This window comes from Typopeltis vanoorti, chromosome 11 (assembly GCF_054136105.1).
Source record: "Typopeltis vanoorti isolate ZY-2024b chromosome 11, IOZ_Tvanoo_1.0, whole genome shotgun sequence".
NCBI lineage: Eukaryota > Metazoa > Arthropoda > Arachnida > Uropygi > Thelyphonidae > Typopeltis > Typopeltis vanoorti.
Window position 1 is genome coordinate 78,122,932 of NC_143559.1, and position 26,204 is coordinate 78,149,135.

Consider the following 26,204-nt stretch of genomic DNA (forward strand, 5'->3'; position numbering starts at 1 on the left):
TGTTGACATTCATATTAATTGGAGTTCCAGATTGAATTTAATTTATAATACATTAATAGTGATTTATTGGTGGTATTAATTGAACATTACTGTTATTATTTAGATGATCCACCTGGAATCACAAAAATATTTTGGCTTGAGCTAACTGCGTAGAATTAATGATGCATTTTTTTGGCATGCATGTGGTAATTACTTAACCTTTATTTTTCTGCAGTTTTCTGTCATACCTTACCTTTTGTGCTGAACAAAATAAAAAAAAAAGTAGCTTATTTATGAATAATTAATTTCTGATCTCTTTAGTGAAACTACTACCTTTTTTTTAAAAAAATAAAAATAAAAATTTTTAGTAAGCATATAAAATCTGTTGAGTAAGTGTTTTTTATACATTCCATTTACGAACATATACCAAATGATCAATGGTACAAACTAAGAAGATACTTGACAAGAAAATTATGCTTGAACTGTACATTTCAGTGTATGAGTCATTTAAAATCAAGTTTATATGTTGCATATATTAACGAACAAATGGGTGATTGAATAAATCATGGATAGCTCAAACAAAAGATTTGTATTTTTAAATTTGAACATAGGATGTGGTCGTGACATCCAAGATTTGAGTCTTGGACGTGATGAATTATTTCTAATCATGTTTGGTTCCTCTTATGCCAGTGTGTAATATATATTCATTTGTAATATGATTTTATCGTTGATACCATCTGTTCACTCCCTTTAGTTTCTTTAGAACTTACATAATCACTTGTTAACAGCTGATCACATAAGTAATCCATAAGACTGTCAGTTGAACATTTGTCCTCTGCTTTATTAATTAATCAATAAAAACAAGTACACTATGAAGACACATTCTACAATTGAATTATCATTTAAAAAAAGAAAACATTAAAATAAATTTACTTTAAGGATGAGAATCACGCAAACTTTTAGGAGTGGATAGGCTATCGTGCTGCTTTAAATTAGGACAGTTCAGTAGGGCTTCAACTCTCTTTTTGAACAGATGTTCATGTTTAAAACTACTGCTACAAACTAGGTATGTATCCTTCCTGTTGTCTTGATGCCACGATGTGCAAGCCCAACTTCTGAGATTTGTGGTACTGTGGTAATTGAAAATTTTAACCTATTCCAGTTATTTCCTTCCACTTCTAAGTTAAGTTCTTTTTCATTTCTGCCTATTGCCATTGTTTCAGTTTTACTAAAATGTATATGCATTGCATAGCCCTTACTGCTTTTATGTAGGTTTTCAATTATATGCTTTAAGTTTTTCTTATTATCTCTAAATAATACTATATCATCTGCATCTTTTATAAGATGTAAATTTTGTCCATTTGCAGTTATTTCCTTGTTTTCTGAAATAGACTTATTAGTTCTTCCAGGTACAGGTTAAATAAATATGGTGAAGTGGACTTTCCTGCGTGATCCCCCCCCCCCCTCTCTCTCTCTCAAATGATATTTCACAGTTTTAACAGCTCTAAATGTTATTGTTGCCATGGCATTTTTCCTTTTTCTGAATTACTTCAGCCTTGATATCTCTTCTGGGTCGGGTTACCACTGATGAGACCTCAAATAAAGATCGAAACCAGTATGGGTAGTGGCCCCTTCCCATAATGCATAGCGTTATTATTATTATTACTATTATTACCACCCCAAGACCTCATGGAGTCAAAGACTCATCTGGGAGGTCCTTTTATCACACACACACACACACAGCTCATCATACCGTGTTTTAAACACATTCAAACTCTTTGCAGACACCACATTTTCAGGCAAGGCATTCCAATCATTCACAACTCTGCACGAAAAAAAACTTGCCTCTCACTCCCCTACTCACACCCTCTTTATACAGTTTCCAGGGATGACCTCTGGTTCTCCCCTGATCTCCCACTATTCTCTGTAAAACTTCTCTGGCATTGATCCTATAACAACCCCTTACCGACTTGTAGGTCTCTATCATATCTCCCCTCTTCCTCCTGTCCACTAGACTCTGCAAATTATATCTTCTCAATCTTTCCTCACAACATTCCAGAGGTCAGAAACTACCTTAGTCAGTCTCCTTTGGACCCTTTCCAACATCTCTTCATCCTTCTGAAAACCCGGTGACCAAATCTGGACACAGTAGTCCATGTGTCACCTAATCAAAGCCTTATACAACAAAATAAGAATCTCCCTACTTCTACATGTCAGTGTCCTCCCCATCATTCCCAGAAGCCTTTGTGTTGTCTTCACAATTTTGGCTATGTGTCCCCTAAATTTTAGATCCTTATCCACTATCACCACCAGATCTCTTATTTCCTCTACCTCCAACAATATATTCTCACCAAGCATAAATTCTGCAACCCATCTTTATTTTCCAAATTTTAAAACCTTACATTTTGCAACATTGAACACACATCCCCATTTCCGTGCCCAATCACTCAGTCTATTCAAGTCTTCCTGTAAGGCCACAACATCATCTTCACTACTCTTTATGGTTCGTCCCAACTTTGCTTCATCTGCAAACAACTGAATATCCCAATCCAAATCTTTACCTATATTATTAATATACAAGTTAAACAGCAATGGACCTAAAACAGACCCCTGAGACACTCCACTAGTGACTTTCCTTTTTCCTGGATATCACTCCCCCATGCACAACTTGTTGATACCTATCAGATAGCCAGTCTCCAATCCAATGCACCAATCTAATATCCAACCCCATCTGCTTTAGTTTGACTGTCAACCTATCATGAGGTACTCTATCAAAAGCCTTTGCGAAATCCAAGTATGTTACTGTGTATCCTTTTCCTCTGTCCAAGGAAGCAGTCACTTTATTGTAATAAGTAAGTAGATTACTAAACACTTATAAACACTAGAAAGGATGAATGCTTCTCATTTTGGATGCTAAGGCAATTAATGTGAAATTATTAGCCTCTGTATGCAAACAGCCTAGTCATGAAGATACTGCGTGTGCAAAGTTTGGTTACACTTGGATAAAAGATTAAACAAGAATATAATTTTTTGGCATTTTTAATTTAATAGTATTTTTATAGTATTGGAGGAGGATATTTAGTTGTTGTTTTTTTCTAAAATTTCGAACAATTTATTTCTGTTTATTGAGGTAAATGCTTGCTTAATAAGCAGCAGTATATATTTCTGTTTTTTTTCTTACATCAGTTCAGCTAATTGCAAAAGACTATAGATTTGCATCACTTTGTAGATCACCCTCTCCTAAATTCCATTTGCTCTTCTCTTAAATGTTGTTCATAAGTTGCTTTAATTCTGTTTTGTATAATTCTGATAAATAATTTATATGCATGATTTAGTGAGATTATGGGTTTAGAGTTGTTAACATATCTGCTCTCCAGCCAAAAGGCTGCAGATTCGAATCCTGCCGTAGGCATGGATGTTTGTGATTGTCTGTAAAAATACTAGTGGTTTGTGTATTTGCAGTTTGTTGTAGTTGGTGGAGACAGAGAATTGTAGAGTAGGTGTCATGTAATAATAATATTAATATATGCACATTCCTGAATGCAGCCTTTTTTATGTATGGGGAGTTATTCTTCCCAGTTTCCAGGCATTAGGAATTTCTCTAGACCTTAAAACTTGGTTGAATAACTTCACCAAATATTTAGCCAAGTCATAAATGGTAAATTAAATGGCTGAAATGTTTTTCTTGTTCTATAAGTTTGCTCTTGGAAATGTTCTTTCTTTTCAGTCTTCATTTTTTTTTTTTTTTTTATTGCTGACATCAGTACTAGGTTTGTTACTGTTTAGTTAGCCCTGAAGACTGTAATTAATTAATTTAGAAGTATAGCACCGTCTTCATAAAGTGAAGAATTGAGTTTAATGCATATCTTCGATATTGATGTAAGATTTAATGTCTCATGCCTGCAGTTTTTATATAGAGGTGAATAACAGTATGCAGAATTACACATTATTTATTATTGCATTATTTTACATCAAATCACCTGTTTGTACAACCTTCACTTCTTAGTGCTGATTACAACTTAAGTATAGGCTGTAAATTGCTCAATATAATGTTCTAGTTAACCATATAGTTTGTAGAATTTTGAGCATCTTTTGGACTCTTATTATATGCATTCTGTAGACCTATAAGAAAGTAAATCTCTAAATAAAATGGAATCAGTTAGATAAATAACTTATAGAAATTTCAATCTAGTGTTGATGGTGACTGGAGGTTGAAAAGACCTGGATTCAAATCCTGTTAGAATTGCAAACATCCTTATGGGATTTGAACCCAAGTCCTTTCAACTCATGTTGTTCTCATAGACAAGTTAACAAGTCTCATTTAGAGGTGGCAGGATTTTTCATAACTAAAAACAGGCATCATTATATATAGAAGAAGAAGATATGCACTTTAAAGACATGGGCCTCATTGTCTTGGTTGCTTCCTTAATTCTGAACATTGCAGGGGGGGGGGGGCTATGGGAACAGAATCAGTCTGATAAATCAGCTTTTAAGTATGAGAAATATAACCAGCATTAACTAAATTGTTTATTAAAGATTGTAAAGTAAAATTTGAATTACAAATAGCTGGAAATGCTATGATTAATTCAAGAAATCTTTTGTAGATATGTAAAAAGGGATAAAGATAATGATAGAATATCATAACCAGCCTGTTATAAGAATTTTGAATAATACAATTGCAAACTGAGGGTGGTCTGAAAAGTTCTCGGCTTAACAACCAAAAAACGAATTTATAATTTAAAAATTATTTTTATTTTCAACATAATCTCCCTTAAGACTAATACATTTATTCCAGCGACATTATCCCATCCTTGTAGTGGGTCTCAGTAAAATCTACAAAATACCCCTCTACAGCTGCGATCACCTTGATTCAAAGAAAAACGCTGACCAGCAAGGAAGAGTTTTAGTTTAGGGAAGAGATGGAAGCCAGAGGGAGCCAAATCTGGGGAATAGGGTGGATGTTCACAATTCATAGTACAGATCCCTTAATTTTCCCATTGCCAAAACACCTTTGTGGGCAGGTGCATTGTCCTGATGAAAGATGATTTTTTTTCTTCTGCAAACCGGGTCTTTTCTCACGAATTTTTTCATCTAGTCTGGTCAAAAGATGGGAATAATATTCCCTGGTTATTGTTTTACCCTTTTCAAGATAATTAATAAACAAAATACCTTTAGCATCCCAAAACACCGATGCCATCACCTTTCCTGCTAAGATGGAACTGACTTTGTCTTCTTTGGCACTGAACAACTGGCTTCTCTCCACTGTTTTGACTGCTGTTTGGATTCTGGTGTGTATTGGTGAATCCATGTCTCATCCACAGTAATAAATCGATGCACAAAATCAGTTTTATTCTTGTTAAAACGCTCCAACCACTGTTCAGAGATTTTCATGCGAGTGCGTTTTTGATCTGTGAGCAAGTGCAGCACCCATCTTGCGCAAAGCTTTTTCTTTTGCAATTCTTCATACAAAATATATCCTACACGTTCTTTTGAAATGCCTATAGTCTCAGCAATTTCACACACTTTGACTCAGCGGTCATCTAATACCATATCGTGCACTTGATCAATGATTTCTGGTGTTGTTACACTTTTTGGACGTCTCATGTGAATCATCTTCAAGGCTGGTACAGCCACATTTAAACTTGGCAGCCCATTTCTTAATTGTGGAAAACGAAGGAGAAAACTGCCCATAAACTTTTATGAACTTCGAATGAATTTCTTTTGACATTAAACCTTCTTTTGCAAAGAATTTTATTATCGCACGATACTCAATTTTATCCTTACAAGTCTTACAACAGCACAGGTTCCAGGGGAATGGAAGGAAGGTAAAATTGCTTGACTGCATGAAGGTGGTGCTGTAGATTGAAATTATAGGCCAGTCTGTATATCTGGAGTTGTGGTGAAGGTACTGGAGAGATTGGTGAAAAATAGGATAATACAGAAATGGGTTGATAACAGCAGTATTCTCTGTGGTTATCAGCTTGGGTTTGTTAAGGGGAGATCATGTTTCACTAACTTACTTATGTACTATAACAAGGTGACAAATACCTTGGACAGGGAAGATGCATATACAGTGATGCTGAGATTTTGCAAAGGCTTTTGAAAGACTACCACACGACAAGCTCCAGTGGCGTGACTTGGGGGGGGGGGTCCACCCTGGGCGGCACTTTGAACCTTGCCCTATACGTCGTTTTGATTTTTGGTGTGTATTGAGTGGGTCGGCAAAAGCTCTAGCACTGCCACTAACAAGCCTATAAATAAATTGAAATAGATGGGATTGGATAACAGACTTCTGAGTTGGATCAGTGACTGCCTGTTGGATAGGTATCAGAAAGTTGTATATGAGGGTTCGATATCCCGAAAGCGAAAGTTCACTAGTGGTGTGCTGCAGGGTTCAGGTTTGGGGCCATTGTTGTTAAATTTGTATGTTAATGATATTGGGATATTTAACTAGTGATATGCAGATGATGCAAAACTGGGGAGAGTAATGCAGAGTCAAGCAGATGTTATGGACTTACAAGAGGACTAGAATCAATTGCATGAATGGGCAAGTAAGTGGAACTGTCAGTTCAGTGTTGCAAAGTATAAGGTTTTGAGATTTGGTAAGCAACAATGGGATGCAAAATCTACACTTGGTGGGGGAAACTTTAATGAAAATAGAGGAGATGAAAGATCTAGGAGTGATGGTGAACAAGGACCTGAAATTCAGGTGCCACATTGCACAAGTTGTGAAGACATCACATCAGATGATGGCAATGATGTGGAGGACCCTGACATGCAGAAATAGAAGTTATGATGCCATCTTGATCGGGCCTCATATGGATTATTGTGCACAGATTTGGTCGCATGGTTTTCATGGTGACGAGGATATGTTGGAAAGGGTCCAGAGAAGATTTACTAAGGTGGTCAGTGGTCTTTGGAGTGCAAGAACAGATTGAGAGAATATGAGTTGCAGAGCCTCATGAATAGGAGGAAGACTGGGGATGTGATTGAGACATATAAGCTAGTCAGGGGTTGTTATCAAGTCGACATGGAAGAGAATTTTCGTATAATGGGGGGGGGGGAATAGAACAAGAGGCCATTGCTGAAACTGTATAAGGAGGGTGTGAGAAGTAGATTCTTTGCATGGAGAGTGGTTGGCGAGTGGAATGCATTGCCTGAGTTTGTTGTGGGTGTAGACACATTGAATCAGTTTAAAGCATGGTTGAATGAGCATTGTGTGCAATAGTGTGTACCTCTTATGATGAGTTTCTGACTCCATGGAGATCAAATGTTAATAATAATAATAATAATAATTTCTATATTGAAAAGAAAAATATATATACACAAGTCTAACTGATAAGCTTAGGCGTTGCTGGTTATTCATTACTTATTTTTTCACGGTATTAACAACACCACAAACACTTTTATCAACAAGGATGTTTTATTAACGCTAATATTTCGCTGATTTTCAAATCAGCATCATCAGAGCACAACACACATGTAAACGCGACAGTGAGTGAAACAATATAATTGCAGAAAGACAAAAGATCTAAAGTCCTATTTTTGGCGCCCTCTAACAGAAAAAAAAAAAAAAAAAAAAAAAAAAAAAAGCAGCAGCAGTTATCCAAGAGTTTTTCTTAGGATAACCGTCTCCCAAATTTTTGGCAAATTAATGCAACCATATTTGTTAAGGTTGGGAGAATTCTTCAAAGCCATTGCTGACTCAAAAAATAGTCTTTCAGATCTATAACGACTCCTAAATAGCACATTCGTTTTTCTCCATCTAATCCTGTGTGAAGGAGTGTCCAAAGCGTGGTCTGCCAGTCCCGACTTGCCATAGTAATAGTAGCGAATGTATCTTTCATGTTCTTCCAGGCGGATGTTCACTGATCTTCCTGTTTGCCCATAATAGGCCAAGTCACAGTCACATGGAACTTCATACACCCCTGGGTGTGCTAAAGGGTGAAGTTTATCCTTCGGTGAGCGGATCAGAGTTGCCAGCTTGACATGAGGCTTGAAGGTGGTGCGAAGGCCATGTTTCACCAATACTTTGGCTATCTTTTCCGATGTACCTCTGATATAGGGAATAGAAATGGTCATGTTGTATTCTTGTGTATTAGGGGGGGGCAAAGTAATGGGCCTATGTAGTATTTTTTCTATTTTGTAGGGATTGTAGCCGTTGGCTAAGAACGTATGGCGCAGGTACTGGAGTTCAGTGGTCAGAGCTGTATCGTTAGAACAAATGGCTCTGGCTCTGTGTGTCAGTGTTTTTAAAATGCCGTACTGTTGGACTGGATGATGATGTGATTGTTTATGTAGGTATCTTCCTGTGTGTGTGGGCTTCCTGTAAATAGAAAAAGATAGTGATCCATCTGAAAGGCGGGTGACTAATGTGTCAAGAAATGGTAAACAGTTATTTGATTCTTTTTCTACTGTGAAGTGAATTTTGGGGTGTTGGCTGTTTAGGTAGGTGACAAAAGCATCCAAAGTGTCTTGTCCATGGGGCCAGATGGCAAACACATCATCTACATAGCGCAACCACACTAGTGGCTTGTATGTAGCTGTGGTAAGTACTTTGTTTTCAAAGTGTTCCATGTAAAAATTTGCTAACGGGGGGGAGAGGGGGGAACCCATAGCAGTACCATTAATCTGTTTGTAGAATTTCCCCCCCCATGTAAAGTAACCTGCATTCATGGTAAATTGAAATAATTAAAAAATATCTGGGGGAAATTTAGACTTGATTAATTCAAGAGTGTCTATAAGTGGTACATTGGTAAATAGGGAGGTGACATCGAAACTAACCATTATGTCTGAATTTTTTAGGATTAGATTTTTAACCAGTGTTTTGAAATGGATAGAATTTTTTACAAAAGTAGAGGAGTTGCCAGTAAGAGGGGCAAGCGACTTCGCTAAATGCCGGGCCAGTTTATATGTGGGACTATCTATGCTATCAACTATGGGGCGTAGGGGAACATTAGTTTTGTGGATTTTTGGTAATCCATAAATGCGGGGTGTTTTAACATGAATTGGTTTTATTTTCCTGATGATTTCTTTGGGCCATGATGTCACTTTTTTTAGTAATTTTCGGACTTTTTTCTTTTGCGTCATTGTAGGGTCTCGATGTATACTTTGATATGTTACCTGTTACCTGTTATATTGTTTCACTCACTGTCGCGTTTACATGTGTGTTGTGCTCTGATGATGCTGATTTGAAAATCAGCGAAATATTAGCGTTAATAAAACATCCTTGTTGATAAAAGTGTTTGTGGTGTTGTTAATACCGTGAAAAAATAAGTAATGAATATATACACAAGTTTTACAAAGAACTGAGGTCAAGTGGACTTCAGTGGTGAATTGTAGACTGAAATATATAGTTATTGAAGAGAAAAATAAAAAAATAGTTCAATAACAAGAATCAGACCTTAAGAGACTCACTGGCATGTAGTGAAGTTGTCTCTAAGGGAGCAGAAAAATCAGAATTCTAGCTGAATCAATCTTTTTCATTTCCCTCATATAGAAAACTGGAAAAGAAGAAATAATATTGAAGGTTTCTCTTAAGTGAGTCAGCATCAATATTTCTTCTAATTTTTGTCAGCCAATTTGCACATGAGAAACATTTTGTGCACAAGTTTCCAGTCTCAGACTCAATGGGTGTGGTAGCCTGTGCTCACAATAGCAAAAGTTACATGCCACAAACTCGTAATTTGTTGGGTCTAATATTGGTGACAACATCTTTATGAAAAGATCTTCTACATCGCATGCCAAATATTTAGATATTCTCATCATATTTAAATATTACACTTGTTGTTCTTTAATGTTGGCATTACCATTTCAACACATTTGTCCAGCCACTCAAATTTAAATGAATTTGCATTTCTTTTCCATTTTAATTTCTATAGTAGCATTTTGAGGGTTTAACTTAAGTCCACTTAACTACAAAAATCCATCACAGTTTGCTTGAGTTCGAGTGATTTATTGTCTAGACAACAGATAGTAAACAAATATGCCTCTTCAACTTGCTGACATCAGAATCAGTTCGTCCACAGGATGCAGACTAGAGTGTATTGAGTTGAAATGGGTTAGAGTAATATTGAAGTGGAGACGTAGAAATTAATTTTTTATTTCGTATGGAATTCCCCCTGTCCCTTAGGATGGGTTGAGAGGGATTATGTATTTTATGACCGTAGATTCATGTGTATTCACGGGGCCAGTTTCCCTGTTCTGAGGAACGAAAAACCCAAGTTTCCAGGTGAAAAAACCCTCTACCTCGGTATGAGACTGGATAACTCGCCTTTAGCCGAAAGAGACCAAGTAAAAGTTCCTCACATCATGGACAGGAATCGAACCCAGGTCTTTCCGATTAAAGGGCTTCATCTACACCTACTGAGCTATGGAGGCTCGTAAAAATTATTAAATAAGTGACAAGTATGGTTTATCATATAATTTGTTTTTATAGTACATTCCAAAATTATTGAATTTTTGATTAAAAATTAAAAATTCTGAAAACAAAATTTTTATGCATGCAGTTACTAGGTGTGCACATGCATGCACTCCCCTTTTTGACCAGCTTGCATGCACACAGCTTAGAGGGAACATTGCTCAGCATGTGCTCTGAGAGAAAAATGTAATAAAGTGAAGCAGTGTAAAAGTAACTAAAAAAAAGGAAAGAATACTGTAATTTATCATATAATTTGTTTTTATTCCTGTTACCTGTCAAGATTCCAACATTATCAGATTTGATGGGTAACAGATTAATTTGGAGGAAAATTGTAGATAGGAAGTTAGTAATTATGTAAGTTTTTCATGTAGTATTATCATATCCTGTACACTCCTTCAGGGTACATATCAGGAATTTGATGATGATGATTTGTTTTTATAGTACATTCAAAAATTGGCTGAAAATTAGAAATTCTGAAAACAAAAATTTTATTCATGCAGTTATTAGGTGGGTGGGTGCGTGCACACACTCCCTTTTGACCCAATGTGTGCACACAGCTTAGAGAGAAGTGCTCTGAGAGAATACAGAGAAAAATGTAATAAAGTGGAGTAATGTAGAAGTAATTTAAAAAAAAAAGAGGAAAGAGTACTGTAAAAGGAATCAGAAGATAGTGTTGTATGATAAAGATGATAATTGGAGTCAAGATCTGATAGTATCCATTTATGAAACAGGAAGTAAAACTGAATGTGAGAATTATAGAGGAAAGAAGTATATATATATGTATACTTATAATAGGCTAGAAGAGAAACTTGGAGAACAAGCTGGGTTCAGGTCAAATAGAAGTTGTCAGTATAGATTTTCACTTTTAAGACAATTAGAGTACACTTCAGCTTTTATGACCTAACTGGCTCCTGGAAAACCATTGTTAAGTGAGCTGTCATAAATCAAACCCTGAATTCCCCATAGGCTTGGTGTCATGAATAGTTTGTTATTGAAAGTATAGTTCAAATAAAGAGGCAGTATGATGGAGATCTTCAAGTTAAGTGATTTTACCAGATTAATATATAGGATATTATAAAAAGGGCAAGATGGGAAGAACAGGAGGCCAACTGTGAAAGTTTTGTAAAGATGTGGTGAAGAAGGACAGGTATTTTTCACGGAGATTGGAGTGCATTGTGAAAGTGGGAAGTGTAAATGAATTCAAGGTACAATATGATAGACACAACCTTGGAGGGCAGATGTTAATAATAATAATAATATAATGACACAGCAAAGTTTCATGTAATCATGCAAAAAGTGAAAATGTTACAGGAATTAATAAAATAAATATTGACATGTAGTTTCTTCTTAACTAAGATTTTTTTTTTTTTTTTTTTTTTTTTAATAAATTTCACTGTAGAATTAAGACAATGCAACTATAGTTGTGTTCCATATATTAAAAATTAGATCATCGGCTTCCAAATTTTTCTGACTGGCGTCGTTTTTTTTTTTTTTTTTTTCAAAAGCCTCTTAAGTCTTTGTAAGAAGAGAATTAGTGATTAAATCATTTATTATTATTATTACAGTGACCTCCATGGAGTCACTAGACTCACCATGGGAAGTCCACTTCACTAGCAACATGTCTATCACATTGTACCTTGAATTCATTTAAACTACCTACATTCACAATGCATTCTGGCAATGGGCTCCGCTCTCTGTGTGAAAAATACTCCTCACCCTTCTTCACAACATATTTACACAACTTCCAGGGTTGACCTCTTGTTCTTCCCATCTTACTCTCTACTCCTTTTATAATTTCTTCTGTATTAATTTGGTAAAATCACTTAACTAACTTGAAGATCTCCATCAGATTGCCTCTTTTCTTACTATTCACCAAACTCTGCAATCTACATTCCCTCAACTGTCTGCATAACTGCAGTGCTAATATCATCTTCTTTGATAAGTATGTAGATTTTTCAAACAAAAAACAAATGCGACAAATGATAACTGACACTGGATTTAATAGGTCGTGATAATATAGATAGTTGTTTAACTATTTATATTAACTGACTAGTTTTGCCACATGTTCTATAATAAATTTAGTTTAATCCTTTATCCAAGTGTAAGCAAACAAAGTTTGAGCCTGAAGTATCTTCAGGACTGAGGCAACTCATGGTAAAGGTGGACTAAGCTCTCATCACTTGTCTTAGTATCTCCCATAATACGAAGCACATCTCCTTGAGGACATGTATAATTATTATTCAGGCCTCCATGGAGTCAAAAGACTCGTGGGAGGTCCCTCCTAAGAACATAAAGTCCATCATACCACTCCTTAAATTCATTGGCCATTCTTGCCTTCACCACTCCATCAGGCAATGCATTCCACAGCTCAACCACCCTCCACGCAAAGAAATCACTCCTCACCCTCTTGCTCACAGTTTCCTTTCGTAACTTATGGCCTCTTGTCATCACTCCTTCCCGCTGTTCAACCAAGCGAAAGAACTCCCCAGTGTCAACCCTGTAACCACCTCTCAACAGTTTAAAAGTCTCAATCATATCACCTCTCCTTCTATCCACCAAACTCTGCAGTCCACATTCTCTCAGCCGATCCTCATAACTATCCTTGTACACTCCTGAAACCATCTTTGTCATCCGTCTTTGTATCCTTTCCACAGTTAATTTATCCCCTTCAAATCCTGGGGACCAAATCTGAGAACAATAGTCCAAGTGTGGTCTGATCAGAGACTTATACAACGGAATGATAACCCTCTTATCTCTGCAGGTCAGTGTCCTTCTCATAATAGCAGCAATCCTCTGTGTTACCTTCACCACCTTTGCAATATGTCCCCTAAACTTCAGGTTTCTATCAATCATCAACCCCAGATCTCTTGTCTCCCCTACTTCCTCCAGTATAACTCCTCCCATAGAGTATGCAGCATCCTATCAATGTTTCCCAAACCTCAAGACCTTACTTTTTGCTGCATTAAACTGACCCCCCCCCCCCATTCATTTGCCCATCTATCTAGCTTATTCAAATCCTCTTGCAGGGCTACTACATCTGCACTATTACTAATAATCCTTCCCAGCTTCGCATCATCCGCAAACAACTGAATATCCCCTTGCAATTCACTGGCAATGTCATTGATATAAAGGTTAAACAATATAGGTCCTAGTACTGATCCCTGTGGGACCCCACTTGTAACCCTCTGTCTCCTTGAAACTGCTCCACCATACACAACTCTCTGATACTTATCAGACCGCCAATCCTGAATCCAGTTGACCAATCTGACATCCAGACCCATGTGCTGCAACTTAAATATCAGCTTATCATGTGGCACCCTGTCAAATGCCTTTGCTAAGTCTAAGAAAATTGCAGTATATGCATTTCCCTCATCTAATGTTCTTGTAACTTTATTATAAAAGGCTAGCATATTGCTAAAACAAGAGCGCCCTTTCACAAATCCATGTTGACTCTCACAGATAACATTACCCTCATCTGCCCAATGCTGTATTTGGTCCCTCACTACTTTCTCCAAGATCTTAACAACTACTGATGACACACAGACTGGCCTATAATTAGACACTTCCAGTCTGTTACCACCCTTATGCAACTATCTTACCTTCCTTCCATTCCCTGGGCACCTTTGCCGAAGCCAGTCTTTCATTGAAAAGCCAGGTTAAAGGCATCAGTTCCCTAGCACATTCTCTCAAAACTCGTGGCGAAATACTATCCAGTCCGAAATCTTTGCTGACATCCAGAGTACTCAGTATCTGAAACACACTCTCCTCCTGTACCTCTAAACCTCGAACCAGCCCTATCCCTCTAGCATTAAAACTGACTCCTCTAGGATGAAATACTCCAATAAAGTGTTCATTGAACAATTCCACTATGTCCTCTGCATCAGTCACTCTATTCCCATTTTTATCCCACAATATCATTCTTCCACAGTCATTTCTCCTCCTGCTGGCCACATAGCTAAAAAATTCCCTAGGAGTTTCTTTGGATCTTAGGGCCAATCTTCTCTCATATTCCAGTTTCGCTTTCCTTACCACACTAGTCACTCTTCTGGCCTGTGTCTTATTTTCTTCATGCATCCTCTCTTCACCCTGTCTCCTTATATCTCTTCCATAGCCTCTTTTTCACATGCAATTCCTGTTTAATATTGTTTGTCATCCACTTTACTCCAAATTGTGTCCTCTTCTTCACTCGTGGTATACAACTTACCATTGCTGCTAACAAATATTCTTTCACAATTTCCCACGCACTAATGATATCCCGGCCTTTCAATTCCTCCCTCCATGAAACTTCCCGAAGTTGACGTTTTTTTGTAGTTGTAGATTTTTTGACCAAAAAACAAATGTGACAAATGATAACTGACATTGGATTTAATAGATCGTGATAATATAGATAGTTGTATAATGCTACATATTAATGGAAAGGCCACTACCCAGACCAGTTTCAACCTTTATTGAGGTCTCGTCAGTGGGAGCCAGACCCAAAGGTGGTGATACTAAGGTGGAAGTAATGGAGAAGTTATATTTACCTATACGAGTTGCCAAAAGGTGTCTCACCTTATTATTAAATTACTCTGGATTAGAGAAAGATGTTGGAAGTTTTTTCCCACTTGGTTAGATTATAATAAATTTAGTTTAATCCTTTGTCCATTTTATAATCTTTTTATAATTTCTTCTGTATTAATTTGGTAAAATCACTTTACTAACTTGAAGATCTCCATCATATTGCCTCTTTTCTTACTATTCATCCACCTCTGCAATCTACATTCCCTCAACTGCTCTGCATAACCAATACTCCAGTGCTAATATCATCTTCTTTATAGATTTTTTTTTTCAGATTTTGCAGATAAATTGTATGTAGATTTTTCGACCAAAAAACAAATGCGACAAATGATAACTGACATTGGATTTAATAGGTCGTGATAATATAAATAGTTGTTTAACTATCTATATTAACTGACTAGTTTTGCCACATGTTCTAGTGTGCTTCTTCTGGGTTAGGAATAGCAAAAAAAATACAATAAGCAGTAAGCATGAACCATTACATAACTAAAACTGAATATTGTAGAAACATTACACAAAAATTTAAAAAAAAAAAAAAAAAAAGTGGAGCATGTAAGCTGGTGTAGGTCAGTCGTTGTTCAGTAGGTATGCATGATAGTTGGCAAAAAAAGTCTGACATGTGGAAAGATCTAATAAGTGACTTCCAAATATCACATAAAATCATTCCTTGATTTCTGTTGAGCATGCCTTGTGAGTGGATAACCATCATAGACTCTGATGTTGCAGGCACTGAAGTTGTCTTCTATGTAAGGCATGGAGCTCTTGTCCCATTCAAGATTGTGGTGAGTGTGGAAGAAGTGAAAAGCTAGGTTTGTGCTGTCCTCTCTGTTCTTATTAACATCTCCAATATATTCTTTTTGTCTAATTTCTGAACTTCTAGATGTTTGTCCTGTGTATGCAATGCCACGAGAACATGGAATATTGTAAACTAAAGGATGTTTGTTGAAAGGATTGTGGTCCTTAGGTGAATGTAACAAAGCTCATATAATCACAATGGGCTTGAAAGCCACTCTTATGTCATGAGATTTCAGGAGATTGATTTTGAGAGAGATTTCTGAAATCTCATGATATAAGAGTCATGAAATTTCATGACATATATATATATATATATTTTTTTTTTGTTCTTCCTAACTCAGAAGAAACCACTAGCCTATGTGACGAAACTAGTCAGTTTAACTATATATTATCACGACCTATTAAACCCAGTGTCAGTTATCATTTGTAACACATCATTGGTAGTTCCTCAATGGTAAGCTCCTTTTTGGTCAAGTTCAGCAATTCGTTTACATCTTCACCAGAGACGATGTAAACTGATTTATTGTCCATGGTCATTGGCTTTTCTATAAAAGATTGAAGACTTCAAAGTCCTCAATTAGCTGTGAGCATAGTTTCTTTCAAACATCCTTTGTATTATATTTGGCAAGTTCATTCTAGGCATCTCTGATGGTTTTTTGAAGCCTTTGTATTCTGAATTTGCATCCAACTCTTGGATCATTGTGCTGTCTTCCAGCCACCTCTGCACAGCAGTGCTTTCTTTTTTTATGCAAATATGTATACAGTATTTTGTGACAGAAAATTCAGTTATTGCAAAAATATTTATAATATTTTATTGGTTCTGTGCTGTAGTCTAGCAACCTACTATTGATGGATCCAAATTTCAGTTGCTTGGCTTCCCTAAACAAGCCTTCTTACAGTCATATAGAAAATTTATATCAGTTGTAAAAGCAGAGTGGTCATAAAAACAGGTCTACTATGGTTAAGAAATCATTGGAATATCACAAAGATTTGGAAATTAGTTTTGTACAAAGGCACAAAAAAGTACATAAGATTCCAAAAGAAAAGCTGTTCAAAATGCTTCAATTATTTGATGTAAACAAGACATCATCCAGAAATGTTACATAATCTATATTTAAGTCGTGTTAAAATTGAAGAAAGTACAGGAAGATTATTATTATTATTACTATTATTCAGGCTTCCATGGAGTCAGAAGACTCATCGTGGGAGGTCCTTCCTAAGAAACACAAAGTCTATCAAGACTCATCGAGAGGTCTCCCCCCCTCCCCTAAGAAACACAGTCTATCATACCATTCCTTAAACTCCTTGACCGTTCTCGCTCTCACAACTCCATCAGGCAATGCATTCCATGGTTCAACCACCCTCCATGCAAAGAAACCACTCCTCACCCTCTTGCTCACAGTTTCCATTTCCTTTCGTAACTTCCAGGGATGGCCTCTTGTCATCACCCCTTCCTGCTGTTCAACCAAGCGAAAGAACTCCCCAGTGTCAACCCTGCAACCACCTCTCAACAATGTAAAATCAGGATGTGTTCAGGTGGTAGATGAGTTTCATTGCCCATTGCGAGACCATTGCTCTGCTTATTAGAGGTCTGAGGTGGCTTGAAAAAGTTCTGTGTTTGATCTCTAGAGTAGAGTTGCCAGACTAAGTACAGAAAAAATAATCCTTATCTCACCCAGGGTACTAATGTACTATTGGTTTGTAAATTTTTGTGGTGGGAGTCACATAAAAAAAGGGGAACGGGTACATAGTATCTCCACTGTTATTCATCTGTATGAATCACATTATGAAGAAAAGTGATAGTACTGAATTTGATATCAAAATTGAAGATGTTAATTGCAGTTGTTTACTTTATGCAGATATTATACTCTTAAATGAATCTAGCCAAAATCTACAGGACTCCTTAACTAAATTTTGGATTACAGAGGTTGGTGGATAGGAGGAAAAGAGCAGATATGATAGAGACCTTCAAGTTAGTTAAGGGATTCTATCAGATTAATAGAGAAGGAATTATAAAAAGAGTGGATGTTAAAATGAGAAGAATGAGAGGCCATCCCTGTTAGTTGTATAAAGATGTGGTGAAGAAGGATGTGAGGAGTAGATTTTTTTACATGGCGAGCTGTTAGTGAGTGAAATGCATTGCATGAGTGCATTGTGAATGCAGGTAGTGTAAATAACTTCAAAGCTCATTTTGATAGACATGTTGCTGACTGAGTGTGCCCCCCATGATGCCATATAGTGAGTGGAATTGCATTGCATGAGTGCATTGTGAATGCAGGTAGTGTAAACAACTTCTAAGCTCATTTTGATAGACATGTTGCTGACTGAGTGTGCCTCCCATGATGCCATATAAATGCCTTAGGAGACTGAAATATAAAATCTGACATTATTGGACTCTTTACTAAAGATAGCTGATTAATTTTGAGAAAAATCATCAACAAAAAGGCTGTACACCATTGAGGATACATATCAAATTATATAACCTGGTCAAAGGAAAGCTAGTTTGGTTGAACACTTAGCATCTGTGTTGATATCCCATCAGTCCCTATTGCCTGTTTCTTATTCAGTTTGTTTAACAGCTCTAGTACCGCCTCCTCATACACTTGAGTTCTTTATCCATTGAAGAGGTAGCAGTAAGCTCAATGTTGTATACACCTGATTGATAGTTTTAGAAAAATGGGCACTCATTAGTTGAACAGTTGCATCTACATTCAGTAATTATTCAGTAGTTATTTTTTTATATTCTTTCTTTCTTTTACTTGCAGCATTACGATTGATTTGGGTTGTCTTTAGCTTGCAGAGCTAGTTCATTTTCATACTTAAACTTTGCTTTCTGTACCACACTTTCTGTAACACTTCTGGCCTGTTCCTTATAATTTTCATAATTGACATCATCCTTATTAACACAATATTCCATCCACATCATTCTTTTCTTACAAATTTCTTGCTTGATAAGATTACAAATCCATTCTAATGTTATCCTATTTATTCTTTGAAGTGTAGGGACCCATTCTGCTATTGCATCATTTAAGTATTTTTTGAATGCTTTCCATGCACTGTCGATATCTTTCCCATCTAACAACTGATATCATGGTGCAGAATCCTGCATACTCTTCAGGTGGTCATGATTTCCTACTTTATAGTTCAGTATGTAACCTTTTCTGAATGGAACATTCATAAACTTGGCCACTTCCCATATGATCACTGTCACAACTGGAGGTAGAATAGTTGCATCTTTAACAGCAAACCCCCCCCCGACACTATAATCAGATCTAACACTCTTTGACCATGAGTTCCTTCTGTCACATACCGCTTTTTTATATCTGATCCACCCACAAAAGGCCACAAGACCTATAGCACATGCTGTGTGTGGGGGAAAGAATAGAGGAGGAGTCTGTCGCATTTTACTTGAACAGCTGATGGTTGTAATTTTTGGGGAAGGCAGAGTGGGGAAGATGTCCAAAGAACAGAAATAGATGGAATGAAAGAGGAGGCAGTAAGTTGGTTTGGTGGGTTTCAAGATGGACTGTAAAATGGTGTTGGTTAGCAGTGGCTCTTGTTTTAATGATTTTGGAGTAGAGTGGAGGAATAATAGTGGCCAATTCAGCAGTGCAGTGCCCATGAAAGTATCTGTAGAAGAGGCACAAAACAGAAACTGAACATCTGTGAAAGGGATTGAGGTTGGTTTGTGTGAGAGAGAGGGATCATTAATTAGCTGGATTGCCTTCTTCTGGATAGAATCGAGCAATCTTAGAGAGGATTTTGGTTCACCACCCCAAATATGGGAGCAATATTCCATGGCTGGACGTATTTGGGCTTAGTATACAGTTAGCAGGTGTGAAATAGTGTCTTGTGCAAAAAAAGTACACCAGGTTTTTTGGTGGCTGCAGAAGCTATAGTTGAAATGTGGTTGTGCCAGGAGAGATCAGAGGTGCAGGTCAGTCTGAGTAGAGAAATATGATCGTGTTTGGATATCTCAGTATTACCAAAGATAGGGGTGGAGGGATGTGAGCTCTTTATTGTGAGAAATCAGTCAGGACTGAGTTTTTGTGGCATTGCAATTTACAAGGTTGTCCTTGCCCCACTAGGATATAGTAGGAGATATGAGTTCAGATCTCTGGTCATTGTACATCTTGAGGATTCTAATACTTGAGCACTACAAGGTTTGTCAAATGAAATCGAGGAATGGAGTGTACTGTCATTCACAAAGCTATGGATAGGATTGGAAGTCTGAGAGAGCAAGTCATTTATATTCAAGAGGAAGAAAGTGGGTGAAAGAAATTTATCAATTGCATTGACCTGTGGTACTTCTGTGTTGGTGGGGAAATCTGAGGAGAGTAAACTGTCCACATGACACAAAGTGAGAAAGTTGGTGATCCAGTTGCAGAGTGAGGAAGGCAGACCATAGGTCTGCCTTCCTCACTCTGCAATTTGTTTTACATCCATTATCTTTGTTTGATGCATTTCTTTATCAATAGCAACCGATCCTCTAGGTATTTAATATCACCCTACTATGCATTTGATCTTGTTAGACTCCTCTTCATACCAGATGGCTTCAAACTCACTGCCTCATGAAAAACTGATACTAATATTGCAGTCATAGGTCTCAAGTCTAACTGGATTCAGATCATCCAATATCATGAGCAGTACATCCCCTTCTCTCCTATCCTGTCTGTTGTTTCTAAAAATACTCTTAACCTTTACACTCAATATCAGTTAGTATGTCTGCCTCTAATAGTCAGGTCTCATTAATGCATACAGTCAGGTGATTTACTTACTATTTTCACTTTCTCACATTAGGTCTCAGCACATTCATCAAGGCAACAAACTTCACCTCTCTATTTCTAATAAGAAGAATAATTTACCTGCATAATCTGATTTCCCTGGTTTTCTGTGTTAGGTCTCATGCCAATTGATAATTTCTCAAGATTCCTGATATCAAATGCATTCAAGTGTATGCTGTCCCTCTTATACAAATTCATTGTTTCATCAGGCTCACTCCACACTTCCAAAAACTCACATCTATTCCTTCTATACAGCATACATATTTAATCGTTTGCCATCATAGCCCTTCCTAATCGTTCATTTCTATCATACAGATGATTTACTTACGATTTCACTTTCTCACTCTCATTTCTTCCAACAATCCTTTCACATCCTTTTTTTTTTTTTACACTGCTTAAGTTATTCCTACCTACTAGAATTAGTAAGCACACACCTATTTATATATAATATACATAGTCATCTGCTATCTTGTTATATGGTTATAATGTTTTAGCTTAATTGCATAGTGGCATAGCTGTTAATATTTTGTGTGTTGTCATTACAGTGTCGATAAAATATTAACATCTAAACAGCACATGCATTCTGTGCTGACTATAAAGTAAACAGATTAATATTACTGCAGCATAAAATGATAAAGCTGATCTGGCAGGAAAGATATCTTAATTTGTTTATAGTCTGCACAGAATGCATATGTTGTTATAGCATATCTTAATACATTTTTATATTTTGAAATATATTATTATTAAAAGAGATCCCCTAGAAGAAGTCATGCACTACTCTATGACAGAAAAATGTAGCTCTCTCATCCTCTCTCTCCGTTTTCCCATAAAATGAAAAATTCCATCTCCTGGTATCCTGTATGTGACCCTTTCAGAAGTTGTAGGTCTCTATCACATTATCCTTCTTTCTTCTGTTTGCTAGTGTATGCAGTCCACAAATTCTTCATCTGTCTTCATAATTTTTATTCCACAATCCAATATCATCTTTAGCACTTCCCTTTGCACTCTCTGCACAATATGACCATGGAATTCAGACCTTGTGTACAGTAGTCTTAACTAAGGTATCATGGCCTTGTAAAGAGGCAAAATTGAAATTATTTCCTTATCCTTGCATATTAAGGTTTCATTTCAGGCATTGCAATTATCCTCTGAGTTGTATTTGCAATCTTTTCTGTGTTGCCCTTGAACTTCAGCATGCTATCTACTAAAACTCCAAAATCCCTAACCTGATCAGCTTCTTCTAGCATAATCCCATCAGTATAATATGCAGGGTCGGATTAAGACCCATAGAGGTCCTAAGCACTTAAAAGATTTTGGTGCCCCATGTATATGTAATTCAAAATATAAACCATAAAATAAATTTTTATTTTTCAAAATGAAACAAAACTTATAGTAAGATGAAAAATAATGGTTATTTTTTTATACTTCAACTTTATTTAGATTTGAAAAGTTTTCTCCTACTTTTTTTAATTGCAAAGTCTTTGACCAGATCCTCAAAATTAATCTTACGTAACACATCTGCTTCTATACTTAGTAGAGATAAGGCGGTAAACCTGCCTGTTGCATAGTTGTTCTGATGGGATTTTTAGCATACTTCAACTGAGAAAATGAACGCTCAGCTGAGCAATTTGTGACCATTAATGTTAAAAATATACGAAAGGCAATGTCTGCATTTGGAAAGGCACACTCAATATTGCCTTCTACAATTATTTTATAAAGTTCAGCATGACTGAATCTTGTTTTTACATTTTTTGTTGCACTGAACTTATGGCACACATATGAGTGAAACTGCTGAAGCTCAGCTGAGAAATTAGTGTTCAAGTCCTCTGGGTAAGCATCAATCAGCTTTTGACAACACTGAGAATACATTTCAATTTCAGTAGATGATGAAGTCATTGAAGTAGCATTATGTGGCACATCACTTAGAAAAGAAAATCTCTCTGATATTTCTTTGTATATCTCTCCTCTTTTTCTCATCTCAGTTTCAAGTTTGTCAACAATTGTGTAACAGGTGGTGATACGAAATTTATCTCTGGCATTCAGATATACTTCTGGAGCATCTCCGTCATTGGGTACCTTCTTTCTGATACGCTTGCGAGTTTGAGCTGCCTTGTAATCAACATCTGGTAGCACTTCCTTTGAAAAGTTTAGCTGACAAACTTTATGTAAGTACTGCAACACCTGATTTGCCATTTCCTCACTGGTATAGCTTTTCATTTCCAGAAAGGTTAAAAAGCGTTCAATAGGCTGTCCATCTTTTAAGTACCTAAGTACAACACTTAACTGGTCGATATGTGACAGATCTGGTGTTGAATCAACTGACAAACTAAAATAACCAGAAGATTTTACTTCATCAACAATAAGCATGTGGACATTTTGAACCATCAGTTGAATGAGTTCCTCACAGGTGGCTTTGGACAGATAAGAAGGATTTCCTTTGCCACAATTTCCATATTTCACAATGTGACATGCTAAAAATGGATCAAACTGACTTATGAGCTCAAGCAGCCCTAAAAAGTTCCCATTTTGCAATGATCCAAATCTTTCTTCTGTTCCTCGAAAAGCCAAGCCACGTTCAGCTAATGTACGAATAACAGCTATGACACACCTCAGGACATGTTCCCAGTAATCACACTCTTCCTGAATTTGTTTTTCCAACTGTTGTCCCAACCCTACACCTTGTCTGCAAGTTAAGTATGTTAGCATAGAGTCTCGGTGAGTAGTGCTTTTTTCATGTTGATCAATTACAATAGTATTTCGCCAATCACTGAACCCTTCTCTTGTAACAAAATGTGAGAAATTTTTAGGAGCAAACAGTTTACAAACAAAACAATAAACTGATCCCGTTGATGGTGAATACAGTAACCACTCTCTCTTGTCTTCCTCACCATTGGCTTATGTCCCAACAAAAAGTTTCTTACTGGTTTGCCACTACTGAAATGTCTGTAAGACTTGTCAAATGGCCCATTGTGGTGTTGACAGTCACTGGGTCCACAAGCAGTCCAATAAGCCACGTCATCAGCAGAGAAATCAAGCCACAACCCTGTATCTTTTGCAGACTGAATCATTTCACCACCATCACCATGGCCCACTAAACTTTCATTTTCAGCAATTATTTCAACCTCAGAATGTTTTGTAAAGCAACTTGCATCAACATTTGCAGTAGAGATATCAGAGAATTTACAGACAAAGTGAGGTCAGTAGTGAGACGTGTGATAGATGAACCTGCTTGTGACACCTTGATGATTCCAACATCATCATATTTTGATTTTGAAGTGATCAAAGTGGTATTTGTGTCCACTTCTGATGACGGAGATTGGCTCTGATCAGGAATTGGTATATAATGTTGTGGAACTTATGTGAATTGCAGTCTTGGAATCTAATTCCAAAGTCTCCTTGTGTTTCTTTTTTGATAGTTTTCGCTTTTGTGCACCACTTAACTGAACACGTTTCATCTTGGTTCTTGGGATCTGTTAAATACAGAAATAAAAAGATTATTTTGTCGAATATATTAGGTGGCAATCAACACAGTTACACATATCACAGGCAAAATCATACGAACAATTTAATTTTCGGCTTACAGCTGAATCTTGTGCTTTCGTGCTTTAATTAACTCTAATTTTACCGGAGTCACACTTCTGCGAAAGCTAGGCCTTTTGCCGGAGGCATGTTTCTGGGACAACCACGTGATTTGTTTTATATTTGCTTCTGGACCCTTTTATAAGACATGATTTATTAAAACAAGACCTAAAACAGACAGGAAAATAAAATGGTTACGTGAATTATAAAAAATTACCTCATTTGACGCAATGGTAGTGCCAGAAAGCATCATGAACGATAATACGGTGTAAACGAACAGTCATGCACGTGGTTAGAGTTTTATTAGGCCTTCTACACGTCATTATTTATTGAAACAAAGTAGGTAACAGTAAGAAAAGATAAAAACAATGAAAAACTAATTAAAAGTTAATTTAAATTAAATTCGTCATCTAACTAAAGCAGAAATTCTGTGGTGCCCCCCCCCCTTTCCCATGATGTCCTAAGCACGTGCTTATTTTGCTTAATGGGTAATCCAGCCCTGATAATGTGCCATTGAATATCTCAGCACACACCAAAGTGCATAAACTTTACATTTAGTAACATGGAGCTGACAGCCATTTTTCAAGTACTGCATTCTTGATTACTCTGCCTATGTTTGCATCATCTGTAAAGAGCTGTGTCACCTGTCAAATCCTTTCCATTATTATAATGATTGAATAACAATGGATCGAGGACTGATCCCTGTGGCCCACTACAATCAATTTAAATCCTGTAGACTCTCATCCTGTATATACCACTTTGATATCTGGTAGTCAGTCATCTTCTTATTCAAGCTAATATTTTATAATCCAGTTCCCAATTTATGCAACAATATTTCATGCTGTATTCTATCAAAAGCCTTAGCAGAGGCTATGCTTATCATGGTCCATCTATTTACCTTGTATAACTCAATGTTAACATAATTATAAAATATGAATAAGTTGCTCAAACATCATCTTCCCTTAGTAAAGCCATTTCAGTATGTTGGCTCATACCAACTTTTCCAAAATCTTCACCACCACTCTAGGGAATTGCGATAGGTAGAGATACTGTCTTTCTCATTACTCTTGTGCAGTGGGAATATTGTTGGATTCTGATTATATAGAGATTAGAGTAATTATTATTTGATTCAGAATCCAACATGATCTTCCATCACAAAGGCTAGACTTGTAAATATTATTTAATGTAAACAACTTATTTTACAAATTAATATTCATATAACTACCTTTAATTTTATCTAATATTTAATCATTTAATCAAGAACGTATGTATTAATAGTAGAAAAATCCTGTGATAAAATATTATTAAGCTATTTTAATTATTACTATGTTAATATTATAAGAACTTGTATTTGATAATTTAACTGCGCATTATTTGAAATGTAAATATTCTCTATTTATTCCTGTTTGTAAAGTTTAACGTTATGTAATAGCTCAATTTTATTATATTTTGTTTTGTTGTCATGGAAACATATGTAAGTGAGCGAGCACGTTTTGGAACACCACGTGAAGTTTATTGAAAAGAGTTTGAGAAAGAAATGACGTGAGCAATTTAGGAGGAAAAAAACAGATATATAAGCGACGAACGCTGGAATTATGAATTAATTAGGAGATTAGAGCATTAGAGATTTATTAGAGAGAGAAGGATTGGCATTAGGTGGGAATCGGGTATTCGGCAATCACAGTGCGATAATAGCGAGTCGGCAAGTTACTCAAGCAGCTAATTTAAGTCTACTAGTCTAGAAGCAGTTAGCTAATAAGTTGTAGAATAACAATTATAGCTACGGAAGACAGCTGAGTGACTACTAAATAGACTAGCGATATTTGAGTTCAGATTCAATTTCAGGGCCGATCTTTCAAGGACATACGGAACCTTGAAGCAAAGCACTAAGTTACTGGAGAATAGTTGAGGCTGTAAAAGTTGAAGTTTACCGTTAGCTGTGCTTAGAAATATATTGCCTAAAGAATTAATTGAATGCCGGAGGAATGATGAACAACTGTGCATATAAAACCCCAAGTTAAGAATTATTGTGTTCAGTAGTGCTTCATACAAGAACGTCTGATTATATGTATTGTGCCCGTGAATTAATT

The 26,204-nt window shown here is 36.5% G+C and overlaps 1 protein-coding gene across 1 annotated transcript in view; it reads left to right on the top strand.

Annotated features, from left to right (window-relative positions):
- Positions 1-26,204, top strand: part of LOC150101770 (small nuclear ribonucleoprotein Sm D3-like) — a 31,452-nt gene that overhangs the window by 511 nt on the left and 4,737 nt on the right. The window lies entirely within an intron of this gene.